This window comes from Vicugna pacos, chromosome 15, assembly GCF_048564905.1.
Source record: "Vicugna pacos chromosome 15, VicPac4, whole genome shotgun sequence".
Lineage (NCBI taxonomy): Eukaryota > Metazoa > Chordata > Mammalia > Artiodactyla > Camelidae > Vicugna > Vicugna pacos.
This window is the reverse complement of record NC_133001.1, coordinates 5,771,561-5,786,599: the sequence shown is the minus strand read 5'-3', so window position 1 is coordinate 5,786,599 and position 15,039 is coordinate 5,771,561. Positions and strand designations below refer to the sequence as shown.

At 37.5% G+C, this 15,039-nt stretch overlaps 1 pseudogene; it reads left to right on the top strand.

Annotated features, from left to right (window-relative positions):
- LOC140685397 (1-phosphatidylinositol 4,5-bisphosphate phosphodiesterase beta-3 pseudogene) lies at positions 1-2,085 on the top strand (annotated as a pseudogene).
- Positions 2,086-15,039: the final 12,954 nt, after the last annotated feature.

Genomic DNA, 15,039 nt, shown 5'->3' with positions numbered 1-15,039 from the left:
ATGGTGACAGCTGTACCACTGGATACAGTAACATCTGCAGATGTGCTGGCAACAGCAGTAACACCAGTGGCAGTCCTGTTGTGCTCCTCTGACTCACCAGTGGAGGTTGTGTGGGTCATTGTAGAAGAACCTGTGGGACACAGTAGCACTACATGCTAACTTTTTCTTTTAAATTTTGTTTTTATTTCTGATAAGTTTAATAAACTATATTCCCTTCTATTACCTTAAGGATAATCAACATGAAGAGGCAAACCATAAACAAGCCACTAAAATGTGAAGCAACCGGATCTGATGGTTGGTTTGTATCAACCAACTATGAATAGATATTACACAAAAACATACCATCAGAAACACATTAGCGTCGCATCTACCTCAAGGGCACCCGCGTGGACTTGTCCAACTATTTGCCTCAGCTCTTCTGGAACGTGGGCTGTCAGCTTATTGCACTCAACTTTCAGACCCTGGATGTAGCGATGCAACTCCTTGCGGGCGTGTTCGAGTACAGGGGGTGCAGTGGCTACCTGCTCAAACTCGAGTTCGTGCAGCGGCCGGACAAGTCCTATGACCCCTTCACCGAGGTCATCGTGGATGGCATCGTGGCCAATGCCTTACGGGTCAAGGTGATCTCGGATCAGTTTCTGTCCGACAGGAAGATGGGCATCTACATGGAGGTGGGTATGTTTGGCCTCCCTATTGACAGGCGGCCCAAGTACCCTACGCGGACCTCTCAGGGGAACTCGTTCAACCCAGTGTGGGAGGAGGAGCCCTTCGACTTCCCCAAGGCGGTGCTGCCCACGCTGGCTTCGCTGCGCATCGCGGCCTTTGAGAAGGGCGGCAGGTTCCTGGGGCACCGGATCCTGCCCATCTCTGCCGTCCGCTCAGGGTACCACTAAATCTGCCTGCAGAACGAGGCCAACCAGTCGCTTTGCCTGCCAGCCCTGCACATCTACACCGAGGCATCCACTCATCCCTGATGACCACCAGGACGTCGCAGAGGCCCTCATCAACCCCATCAAGCATGTTGGCCTGGTGGACCAGAGCCAAGCAGCTGGCCGTCCTCCCTGGGGAGAGTGAGGCTCAGGCTGGCCCAGAGACATGCCAAGAGACCCAGCCTCAGCAGCTGGGGCCCCAGCTGACCCCAAATCTTACACCCAGCCCCCTGGATGTCTCCCTCCGCCGGCCCTCAGGCCCTGCCACCTCCCCCACCAGTGCCTCCATCAGCAGCCCACGTCAGCGCCACGACCTCATTGCCAGCATCCTCTCAGAGGTGGCCCTGGTCCCATGGGTTGAGCTCCGAGGCCATAAAGCCCTGGTGAAGCTCTGGAGACGGCAGGAGCGAGACCTGTGGGAGCTGTGCAAGCAGCATCAGCGGAAGGCGGGCACCCTCACTAAGCGATTGTTCGATGGCCTGGCCCAAGCTCCGGCTGAGGGCAGGTGCCGGCACCGGCCAGGTGTCCTAGGCGGGGAGGACGAAGAGGTGAAGCTGTATCAAGAGTTTCAGAAGAAACAGGTGCAGTGTCTGCTGGAGCTGAAGCCCAGGTGGACCTAGATGCCGAGCGGAGACTGGAGCATCTGAGACAGACTCAGCAGCGGCTCAGAGAGGTCGTCATGGATGCTCACATGACTCAGCTCAAGAGACTGAAGGAGGTGAACAACAGGGAGAAGAAGGAACTGCAGAAGATCCTGGATGGGAAGCACCACAACAGTATCTCAGAGGCCAAGACAAGAGAGAAAAATAAGAAGGAGGCGGAACTGACAGAGATTAACCGGCGGCACATCACTGAGTCAGTCAACTCGATCCGTCGGCTGGAGGCGGCCCAGAAGCAGCGGCACGAATGCCTTGGGCAGGGCAGCAGCAGGGCCTACAACAGCTGGTGGAAGAGGAGCCCCAGCTGCTGGCCCTGCTGGCCCAGATATGTCAGGAGCAGTGGGCAAGGCTGCCCCAGGGGATCTGCTGGGCAAGACACCTGAGAGACTAGGGGACACGCATCTGGTGGCCTGTGCCAGCAATAGTCACGTGCCCGGGAGCAGCGGCACCTGTCTGGTGCTGACTTGGAGAGCCAAGAGAAGAATATGAATCTCTGAACTGGATGTGAACTCTATGGCCACAGGGCCAGGGTGGGCGCTGGGAGGAGGGCAGGAGGCCCAGACACTGATGCTTTTTTTTTTTTAACTTTTTATCTTTAGAAAGTTTATTTTTTTAAGCTGGGGTGAGCACCCCACATTAACTCCTTCCCTTCACCCTCCTAGGGCCCTGTTAGTCCCCCGCCCCTCCTTCCTGCCCTCACTTCTAAGGAAGGTGCCTGGTGGGTCACTCTGGGCCGGAAGAGCCTCGCCCCCATGACACCCACACCCCAGAGTGGGCATCATCACCCTCACTTCTCCGGGGAGCACCGGGTGGGGACCGCGAGCTCTGGGAAATAGGGGTCACATTCTTTCTCTATCCTTTGGGGATTTTTTTTTTTACATGAATAAAAGTGGATTTCAGGGGAAAAAAAGAAACACATTAGAAAGAAAAAGTGAAATAGTAAGCCATTTATATGGCCTTGAATCAATCTTCATTATTTATCTATAGATAGTTTTTAGCAACGAACGCCTGGCAAGTGACAAGTTTTGACAGAATGTGTAACTATGTAACCACACTTTTCTCAAAAGTATGCTTTGAATAGTCTTGTTATAGTGCTTCATAATTTCTGGGGAAATATCAAAATTTTCTATATTTAGACAACAAGTGAAGAAAGGAGAATTTAAAATAAAAGCCAAAATGAAAATAAAATGATATAAAAAATGAAACTCTGAAATAACTACTCTATGTAAAGTCTGTCTTAACCTCATTTGCCAGAAAGTAGCCAGCCATGATAAAACACTCAATGTCTTGTGCTACATATACTTTAGAATTTAGTAGGTTGCTTTGAAAATTGAGTAGTATTTTTCAGAGCTTTAAGTAAATCTTGAGATTAACCAATTTTCAACTAATTAAAATGTTAAAATCATTTTATTTAGAAATGATTGAAAATTAACTATAGCATAGAACTTTTATTCATACAAAACTAGCGTCAAAGATGGTTCAGATTTTCCAAATATCTCATGTTACAGTAATTCTCCACATTCTTAACTTTATTAAAATTTCACTATAATTTAAAAATTGTTTTAAAGTTGTGAAATTAAAGTTTTATTTTTCCTTTCACTTAAACTTTTTCAAAGATTGTCCTTGGTAGTATATAATTCTTACATAATAAAAAAAAAGGAACTTTATAATAAAAGCATAAAACTGAATGAAGACATATTTAGAGGAATCCTGATAGCTAAAATGCTTAATGAGAAAAAAAGGCATTGAATTTTGGAGGAACAGCTACTAATTAGGAATAACAGTCAGGCCCCGGTTAGAAAACTTCTGAGCACCTTTTAAAGCCCGTGAGTGGTACATATTGCATACACTTGTCTTCTCAATGCACTGAATTTCAAAATTCTGTCCACAATGAATAATTAGATATTTTAGACAAAAATACATAGGAATATTTTAACCACTTTACAAGAGAAAAAATAGCTGTATCATATAATGTGGTTTGATCATGCTTTGCCTTTTTTCTTTTCCTTTTTTTTTTTTTTTTTTTTTGCTATAGGCAGATGATTAGTAGGACTAGTAATTATGGTTTCTACTTTAAACTCAAAAAGGAAGTCAAACCTGGGACCCCTGATTCACAAGCAAGAAAAAGAGCACGTGGCTGTTAACAATTCTTCCTGCCTGGATTGTCATATCTTGTTTTAATTTGATTTAGAAATTCAAAAGAATTAAATGATTATATTTTGAGGCAGCCATGGGTAATGAAGTATGACAATTATCAGATTATTTTAAAACTTTTAATATATTTTAAAGCATTAATCTGAAAAAAGTTGCCATTGAATATTTATCCAAGCTATTTTGTGAAGATTAAAACCTACTAAATTCATGTTTATCATGCAAATTGGTCAGTAATATTTACTAAGGTAATATTTGGTAAAGGCTTTTTAAATCACATGATTAAGCAATAACTACATTTATATTAACATTCAGTAATTGATCTCATGGTAAATCAGATATTTTGATGTCCTCATGCTCCATACTATAAAAAGTTACCTGGCCCATATTATTCTCCTGAGGAATTTAATTGCACCTCTCATGTTTGAAAAGAAGATGTGATATGATGAAAAACTAATACTTTAGAACTAACTTTATCATAATTTCTGGGCTTTCAGGTTTAATTTAAAGAAGGAAGCCATTTAACTATAGACATATGTTACTAAAAGCAATCTAAAAGTATGAAAAATAATGAAATGTATAATCAGTCTCAAATCTCAGTGTTTCTACCTTTAACAAGGAAGTAAACTGAATAGCTATTTATTACATTCCATCAGCAAAGTTCATTACAATTAATCTTAAATAATCTCCTGTATTTGGGTCAATAATCCTGTGCTAATTCTTGGGACTGTATCTAGGTTCCTTCTATAACTAATCAAGATTTGCAGAACAATTCCAAATACCCATTTTCTTGAAGACTCCAGAGGGGCCCCTGACCAAATTTGTGAATTAGAATTGGTCTTTGGTAGCATTTAGATAAAGGATTTGCCAGCAATTCCAATCTTAAAACTTTCAATAATAGTGTTGTACTTTTGGCCAATGGTAGTGATGATTCAGTACTATTCTCTTACCTAAATGCAGAGCAGGGTGTAATTTTTGAGTAAAGCATTGAAAAAGCCCATTGATTCAATAACCATAGTCTAGCTATATATTTCAACCAGGTATTTTTCTAAACAGTCTTTGTCTTACTTATATGTTGTGCACATATTTTTCCTCCCCATTTTACAATGCAAGCCCCCTGAAGGCAGAGAGAGTTTTATAAATTCCATTCATCGATGAACCTCTAGTATCTAGAACTGGTGCATAGTAGATGCTCAAGAAATATTCCTCAAAAGAAAAACTAAATGGATGAATGAACTTAATAATAGCTCTAATATAATATTAACAATAATAAAATACATTTCACAAATAAAACATGATTATAATTTTTACCATGGTAAATATTTTAAACAGTATAATGAAGTGAAGAATAATTCCAAACCAAAGAAAAACTGATGGTTTTGTTTTGAACTTTCAAAAACATCACTTTGAAAAAGTGTGGAATCTGAAGATTTATTTGCATAAGAGATACTTGAAGACATTTGCCAACATTCCCAAAGCATGATAGTTTACAGTGTTAATGTGATATGGATTTTACTTAAAATGTTCAAATTTCTGTAAAGAGTTGTTATACCCATAATGGCAGGAGGCAGAAGTGCATCTAAATTTAGGTAGATATGTTTCATATATATATAGTGGAACTATAAACAATAACATTGATTTCCTTTAAAAGGCAATACAGTCATCTATCACTATACAGTTACATATTGCATAACCATTTTACTTAAAATGTAGACCAATTCAGAATACTAATTTTGGTACCACTTAAAATTGGCAGTGTCTGAAACACAGGTTTTTAAATTGTCAAAATTCACCATTTAACAGCTTCAAAACAATCATTTTTGCATACATAACTGTTTTATGAGGTAATTGCCCATGTTGGATAAAGCCTTATATATATAGCAACAATTCAATGTTAAAAATATAATATAGCTAATCCAATATTAAACTAACTATAAGAGCTTACTTTCTTTTAAAATATTTTAAGTATGCTACACAATATTACATGCATATGTTAAAAGACATACAACCCAAATTTAGGAAGAAAATGTACATCCAGAAAATCCATTCTTCACTGGAAATCAAATCATGTACACGAGATGTAGTTCATCACAATTAGATCACCCTGTCATTAAATTGCTGGAGATATATTTTTAAATTAGATGTTTACAATACAAACACATGTCTAAAACATAATTTTATTATTATTTTTTAACAAAACATTTTGCAATATAACAAAAATGAAATGATTTATATATAAGGACATGCTTCTATAAATCATAACCATATGTCATCTTTGGAATTATGATAATGGAAATGACATATATTATACATATGAATTAGTAAATTTATGTAACAGTAGTTCTATAATATTAGGTTTGGATTTTATGATGCATCATAATAAAAATTATGTTTTTGAAGGCTTTTTTATTTCAACAATGTATCTGAAGATACTAAACATCATTCATGTAAAGCCATTTATAAAAGTGTACCAAATAAAAATTCACATAAATATTGAATTTGAATTTCATTTTCATTAAAATTTTAGTCATATATTTTTTTAATTATGCTATATTGCTCTGTAATTGTCTAACTCATCACAGAAGTGAAAAACAGAATATGCTACTAGAGATACGAGTGGATGGCCCAAAATGCATACAGCTATACATGTTAAAGATAATTGCATATTCATAGAAGTAGCCTTTAGATATTTATGTTTGGCATGTTATTTTGTATAAGGAACATATATATGTTCCATTAATTTTAGTATTTTAAATAAAACATTTGGTAAAGTTTAATTAACAAAATAATTCTACATGAATAATTCTGTGATATTATATAACAAAGAAAGATGTAACATATTGAACATGAGACGTGCAAAAATATACAAAACAACATCAAAATGAAATCTAAATACAACTAATGCATCAATTCTATTTGAGTCATTTAGATATTAGCCTATGTATACATTTTAGCATTATGTAATAAAATTTTTATGTCATATTTCTTCTTTTATTTAATATTACATCAAACTTAGAGGAAAGTGTCAACAAGTGAGGACTCTTGAAAACTACTTAAATTATGAGGGGTTGAAGAGAAACAAAGCCTCTGCTTTGTTACATGCTACAATTTTCAGCTAGTGTATTATAGTTGGGAAATAAGTATTTTGCATTTTAAACAGTATAAATACCAGTATCCTAAATCTGTACAGCTTAGTATTTAATAGTATAATTTGGTGGATGTGTGTATACTATGAATAACCAACTTATACAAGAGATGAATAAACTAAAATAGAAAGTAGCCCTTAAATTGTAGAAAAATATAATTAGTTGTTACCTAAAATAAAATCGTCTCTCTGATTAGAATAAATGGACAAATCCTGAAAAAAATTAGTTTGTAATTTAGTTTTAAAGAGTATGTCTAGACTGGTCTTACAAAGTTTTTATTTTAAATTAAAATGCTGCATTTATGTTGAAACTACATAAAATTGTGGTCTTTAAATATCTAATTAAATAAATATAAGACACTCTTAATCATAAAATGCACCTCTAAGATAAAAAACATTCTACCATTAAACAATGACATGACAAGGCAAAAATGCTGTCACCCAAATCCAGATATCTGAGGTATTAAAATGTGAAATAAGTTAATCTTGGTAGAGTTTAAAAAGTCAGTAATTCGAATAGCAGATTTTCTATGGTCATGAATTAATTAAATAAATTAGGCCCATATCAATTTAAAAATAGAACTAAGAATTTAAATTGTCTTTCTGATTTGATTGGCATATTGACATATTTATATTATATATTTCTACTTAAATTTCTAAGCATTAAATAGGGACACCAAATTTAATCTTTGCAGGTAGATTTGTTATTGCTGATCAGATTAAAGTGACCTTAATGATTTCATATGCAAAGTGAGTGAATAAATACTTGCAATCTAAGCTGAAACTGATGATAGCAAGATTTAGTGATATTTCTACTAAATCTGCACTTACTATGAGTAAATAAATGATTATAAAGCAAACATTTAACCAAATATGTTTTAATGTTAAGATGTTTATATGCAGGAAAAAACTCATATTCTGAATTGTTTGAAATTTTGATTAAACCCACATGTCAAACAACCAAAAATACCTTTATCTAAATGACATATAGAAAATACCAAGTTTTAGAAAGCATATGGAGTGTACTGTTGATCAACCATGACAAAACTATACATATATTTATATATATTACATATGATACACACATATGTTATATATGTGTTATGACATATATATTATATAGTAAAAATCTATGAATGTTACATGAAATATCTTCACAATTTGTCACAGAATGTGAGAGAATAGACATTTCATTTCTTACTGCTGAAAACACAGTAAGCTCATGCCAAGGGGAAAAATGTGTAAGTACAGGGTTTAAGAGTGTTGCAGATATTCTCCCTCTCTTAAAGAGCCAGTTCTTGCTTCACCTAGTTGATTAAAATGAAGTTGCAAAACGGAGCTTCGGCATCTTATCACTCCATTTCATACATTTTTGGAAGTCTCAACAATGTACGGTGGTGGGTGCTAGGTGTCATTTTGTATTTTAATGTGCCCAACCACAAACACACACACCACTCACAAGAATATATATTTAGGCATCCTTGTCACTTCTCATAAGAATAAGAGAAAGGGATAGGCTGTCCCTCCACACATCTCTAAAACCATCTCCTAGAATCCTGCACTGTGAGACCTCCTTCTGGTAGCAGCTCTTACCTCTTAGTTAAAGTAGAAGCATACATCACCATGGGTCTCCTCTAAACAAATGCATTGCAACTGAACACACATTTGTTTCATTTCCTTCCGCACAAAATCCTGTGCCATAGCTGCCCGTTCTTACAGAAGATTTAGAGATGTTGTTAGGAAAAAGTGATACTATATAACTTATATTTCAAAGTGTAATATGAGGAACTCCTTCACTTTCAGAGCTTTGCTATCTCTATAAATGATATGTATTAGTGACTTTTTGAAAGTAGAAATCATATCTTAAACATGTGTATCTCTCAATTTCCTTTGGATGTTTAATAAGAGGGAAGAATGAATGTACTAATCTTTTATTTCTCAAAAATATAAACATTTTATTTTATGTTTAATTAATATTTGTTGAGTATTAAATGCATTTTAAATACAAGAAAGAAATCGTACCTGTCTAGATATATTTAAACAATGTAAAAACATGATCATAATATATATAACTGTAATTTGTATTGCATGTACTAGAACAGAAGTAAGGAAAAGAGAGGAAGGAACATCTAAGAATACATAAATTACTCCTTCACTTGTGTTTTCTCAAATGAGGGCAGCATTTCCCTTTTCTTCCATTCTCCAACACCCTTTTCTCTCCAAAAAATATTTTATAATTACAATATTTGATATTGTAAGGAGAAGGGAAAGAAGTAACGGAAAAGAACTGGTAAGGTTATCCTTTATACATATCATGGTTGAAAGGAAAAATAAGAGAAGGCTTTATCCTGACCTACGCATCATATCCCTAAGGCCCGCTTACCCTGACTCTCTCAATGTATTCATGTTTATCCTCTATTTCCTTCTATAAGGGCTTCTAGTTTGGGGGAGGGCAGTGGGTGCATCATTTTTTAGTAATTTTAAGTGTTCCTCCTTTTTTAATGCCTAAAGTATTAATTATACATAATGCTAGTTTTATATATATTGATAAGATTTTAAAGGAACCAAGGAGCTATCCTCACTTACCCCTGCAGTCTTCTCTCTGTGTGCCCAGATGTTACTAAAAAGACGCTGTTTAGGATTAGGCACTCCCCTCTCAAGACGGTTCTCTTGACAAATAAGACAAATACCTTTCTGGTTGAAAGAATATGCATATTAGAATGGTTACTTTATAGTTTGAATTAGTTAATTGTAAAGTTTTCTTCTCCTCAAAAGAAAGAATAGGAGCAGTTTGAGAAATGTGTATTTTGGGGAGGAGTGTGAAGCTTGTGGTAAGATCATTGATTGCTCCTTCTTGAGGCATTTATCATAAGTTGACATCTATCCCATGTGATTATTATATATGATTTGGAAGAACTGGGTTCATTATTACCAGGTGGGTGTAAGGGAGTGGTGGGCAGGTAAGAAAGGACTGACCTTCTGCAGGAAAGACGCTTATGAAGTTGACCGTGGAAAGGTTGCTGAGCAATTGGTGGGTATCTGCATTAAATACACTGAAGTAGAGCAGCCTAATCAGAAACTCCAGCCCCCAAAAGCCTAATTTTCCTGCATCAATACTCAGTAAAACACTTTTTCTTCTATAGCAGCTAATTAATTAGTAGCAGAAATGATTTTCTTGAAAATAAATACTAATCTTGGCTTTAAAAAGTAATATGTTGAAGAAAAATTTAAAAAAAACCTTTAGAAATGGCAAGAACCTTGAGTTTACCATCAAAGACTATCATTCACTAGAATGGCAAATATATTATATATTGGGGTATTATATATAATTATATGTTGAGGTATTTAAAATATGTATTTCCACATTGAGAGGTAAACCTTTATATTCCTTCATCTAATTACTCTGCCACGTTCCTTTTCTACAAAGAGTACATTTTATTTCAAAACAATAAGTAAAAAGACTGTCTTTTAATACCATCGATAAAACAAAGATATGAGTCCTTTAGCAATGATTGTTTGAATTTACATTTATATTTGGCTTCAAGCATGTTTTGTTTCTTTAGTTTGATGATGGACATAAACTATTCCAAAATTTATGGGAAATATGTGGAGACATGACTGAGGAGGATCTCAAAAATCATCTCTTTTAACATTATGACATCTGACCAACTCTCTTTGGCACTTTCTAGAAGTGGAGAGTGTGACACTCTGGGTGACACCAATCAGGAGGTTAATGAGAACTTCCTTCACTCCTTCCCTGAGGAAGAGACACATTAAGTTTGTGCTTTAAGTATAAAGAAATTCTATCTCATTTAGAGCAGAAGTTACTTGGAAAAAGAGAAAAAAATGAGAGTGAAATATGAACAAAGAGATTCAACAGGGTATTTGTGCTTTTACATCTTTGTAGATACCAAAAAAAAGAAATTGTTTGTTCATTCCAGAGAAAGCAAATGCTATTTACTTAGCGAATCTTTCTGTTCCCCATCCTTTCTAGACCAAATATAGTAATGTTTTTTCCCTTTTCTATGTTTCAGTAGCATTAAAAATACCTGACTATAAAACTTACTACTTTCCACCTTCCCTCTCCCTTCTCTTTTAGCTTCACTAACATGAATTAAATGATTCCTATGCATCAAGCACAAACACACCCATATAAAATACATAATCTATATCTATGCACATACACCCATCCCTGCCTTGCAAGTAAATAGTCATGGTTTTGTTTTTTTTTTAAATCAGAGCCATGTGATATGTTCAAGGAAGGATATACAAAGAACTGTGAAAGCATGGTTGGAAAGCCCTTAGCTTTACTTCCAAAATGGAAAAGACTTTCTAGTGGGAGAGACATTGGAATTGAGCTTATAGGGTGAGCAGTTTTTGCCTGGTGCATGAGGAATAAAAGAGGATCCCAGTCAGAGGTAATGGCTTAGAAAAAATGTGTGGCAGGAAGAAAGGCAAGACATGCTCAGGCAATTGTAAATTATTTGGTATGGCAGCAATGACGAGTGATAGGTTTGGTAGGTAAGGACTGACATTTGAAGAGCCAAGAAATATCAACTTAGCTTTAAAACAAGTTTTGGCATCCTAGAGCCATGTTTAACCCTTTCCTCCTCTCACTGCGCTTTGCACTAAACTTGTTTCTCCCTCTCACAGGTGTGACTGTGAACTCCGTGGACCCTGGCGTTGTGTACATGGAGATCATGAAGAATTTCTCTTGGTTATATCATTTCATCTTCTGGCTCCTCGGCCTCTTCTTTACGGTGGGTGGGGAGGAGCTGGCTCTGCCTGAAGGGGTTGGGGCAGGGGGTCTGCTGCTCAGTGTGTCCCTTCAGGCTACAGCCTACCTGGCTTTTATTCCTCCTCCTCCTCCCCCACCCCCATGTCTCCGCAGAACAGCAAACAGGGTGCAGTCCCAGTGCTCTACCTGACCTTGGCAAAGGAGCTAGATGGCGTTTCTGGAAAACATTTTAGCAGTTCCGGTGTGATAACTCCTGCCCCTAAAGCTGCCCGAGATCCTCACGTGGCCCAAAGCCTCTGGGATACTTCAGCCCGACTAACAAATCTAGACAAGATGGATTGACCTCTGTGACCCCTGGCCTGACTCACCGCCTTCCTCGACTCCCAGCCCTCCCTCGGATTATGCCTTCTGCTTGTCAATTCCAAGGAACAATCATTCACTTTGTTTGGTGTAATCGCCACTTCCTCTTCCTGTTGGCTCCACACATGAGAGCTCAGCTTAGGCTCTGTTTGTGCCCTCGTCTATGCTGCTCCCAGTGGCTGTTGGCTATCAGATCGCACCCCCTCCTAACACTGGGTCAGGAGCTGAGCTCTTACCCGGTGGGCGGGCGGGTCACTCCCTTTGTTAGCCCTCTGGTGAATTATTATTTCCATTTTGCATATGAGAACACTGAGGCACAGAGAGATTATGTAAACCTGTCCAGGGTCACAGAGCTTTTAAGCATCAGAACTGGAATTTACTTCCACTGCATGATGTCCCTCATGATAGGGGTCCTTTGCTGTGCTGAGATGTTCATATCTAAATGAAGTATTTTTAATTGAAGTATAGTGATTTACAAAATTTATAATATTGTTAGTTTCAGGTGTACAACAAAGTGATTCAGATAGATAGATAGATAGATAGACAGACAGAGTAATTCCCTGACACTAGAACATCCCCCTACCCCTCTCTATTACCCTGCAACACCACTGAAAAACCTTATCTGCATGAAATAGATCTGTGAATTGTCATTCTAAACAGCTAATGTACATGAACCTGATAGTTTAAACATCACAACCACCTGTGAAATCACTGCTCATTTTAGCAAGAAGATACCTGAACTGGGCATGTTAAAATAAATGGCCCAAAGTCAAGAGGTAGTTAAGTTGCTGAGTCAAATGAAAACCAAGTCTTACCAGTTAGCCTTATGTTTTTTGTTTATTTGTTTTTGTTTTTGTCTTTTTAAAACTCCCTTTGTCAGCTAACTAGAGTTTATCTTTCTGAGCCCCAAAACTTAAAGAAACAATAATCTTGATTTGATGGTCTGTTTTTTAACCACGGCAAATCATACCACTTTAACTTTTTCATGATGTCACAGGGCCCCCTTGATGAATCATAATTTCCTTTAACGCTAACATTTATGAGGTTATGTATGATTTTTAGATGAGCACATTTGTTAGTCATTTTTGTTGTCATTCCACACATGTTTGTAGAGCGCCCTCGGTGGTAGGCTGATTTCTAAACTGGGCCCCGAGATTCCCTACCCGCTGGTGTACGTGTAATCCCTACATAATCCCTAGGACTGGAAATATGACAGATTTTGTTCCTGTGAGTAGGTCATATTACTTGTCAATTGACCTTGAGATATGGAGATTATCCAGGTGGGCCTGACTGAATCACATGACATCCTTTGAAAACAGAGTTTTCCAACTTGTTATAGAAGAGGAAGTCAGATATTCAAAGTACAAGAAGGATTGGGAATGCTGTTGCTGGCTTGAAAGATGGAGGGGGACACATGGGAGGAAATGTGGGTGGCCTCTAGTTGCTAAGAGGAGCCCCTGGCTGATAGCAGGGAAATGGAGGCCACAATCTTATAATCTCATGGAGCTGGAGTTTGCCAACAATCTGGATGAGCTTGGAAGCAGATTCTTCTCCACTGCCTCCATTCAAGAACTCAGCCTGGCTGATACCTTGGTTTCGGCTTCTAATGGCCTGACTAGGTTGTAGAATCAATCCGCCTTGAGCCTGGACGCCTGACTTGCAGGGCTGTGAGCTAATAAATAGGTGTGGGTTTAAGCTGCTAAAATGATGACACTTGTTACCCAACAATAAAAAGCTAATACACCCTCTATGTGCCAGACACAGTACCTGGAGTTGGGGATGTAACGTGGCTTCTTCACTTGTAGAGTTTATATTCTGGGGGGACGATAGGGGATAAGGGAGATGCAACAAAGAAAAAGCAGTACAGAAACACATAGTGAAGATCAGATTGTGGTCAGTGCTGTGGAGAGAATTACAATGGGGTGATATGGAAAGTGTTTGGGGGGGGACCCTTCAGATCAGTTGGTCAAGGGAAATCTCTCTGAGGTAGACATATATGGAAAGGCTTGCATGACAAGATGGTTCCAGCCAAGTTCACTTCTTGGGAAAAAGCTGTCCAGGCAAAGGAGGGACCAAGGCAAAGGGCTTCCTGTGAGAAAGAACTTGTGATTGACAGACAGATGGAAGCACAGCACAGGGACCTGGGTGATTAGGATGCCAGCAGAGGAGGTAGGAGAGGTGGTTAGAGGCCAGGTCAGGTAGGGCTTTGTGTGTCATGGTAAACAAATTTGAATTTGACTCTAAACATGTTGGGAAGCCATTGGAGGAATTTAAACAGGTTGTCATGATATGATTTACATTTTCATGATTTTGTACAGTGTGGAGGCACATAGAACTGTTCCAAATAAAATCAGAAATAGAGCAAGACTATTTTCATGAAATTAAAATATTTTACCAGCTATTTATGCCTAGAATATATTTAAATTTTGAAAGCAATCTTTGGCTCAGGGGTACTTTCCCTTTTATTTTATTGCTCTTTATCTGCCCTTCTCTGTGTTTCTTTTCTTTTTATTTTGAAAAAAATGGAAAAAGGAATTTACAGAAAACAATATCGAAATGTCCAATTGAGAACTTACATTTTAACATACTTACATGTTCACTTCAAGTTCTTATATTTTTTAACAAAAGAGGAAGTGAAGTCCATTTTGTTCTTTTTTTCCTATCTTATTTTCTTTCTAGCAAGTTAAATATATCATAGATTTTGTGTATGTTCTTCTAGGCCTTTGTTGAATTTTGATGTTTTAAGTACACATGTATATTTTTATTGTTTGGTGGATTTTTAAATTAAAAACACTATCTTTTATGTATGCATTATTTATATGTCATTAAATTTATGTAAATGTAAAAAAAACCAAGTTTGCATAGGCCAGTAGGTAAACAGAACAAACAGTTGGGAGTTGATTGTGGGCATTCTGATGAGCAAAGATGGTGGCTTGGACAAGAGCAGTGGTGGTGGACACCCAGATCTGGGGAGAGTAAGGTGGTATGAAATGGAACCAAAAGCAGATTAGGAACAATCTGTATAACACACTGTGAGACCCTCAGCACCTTTCCCTG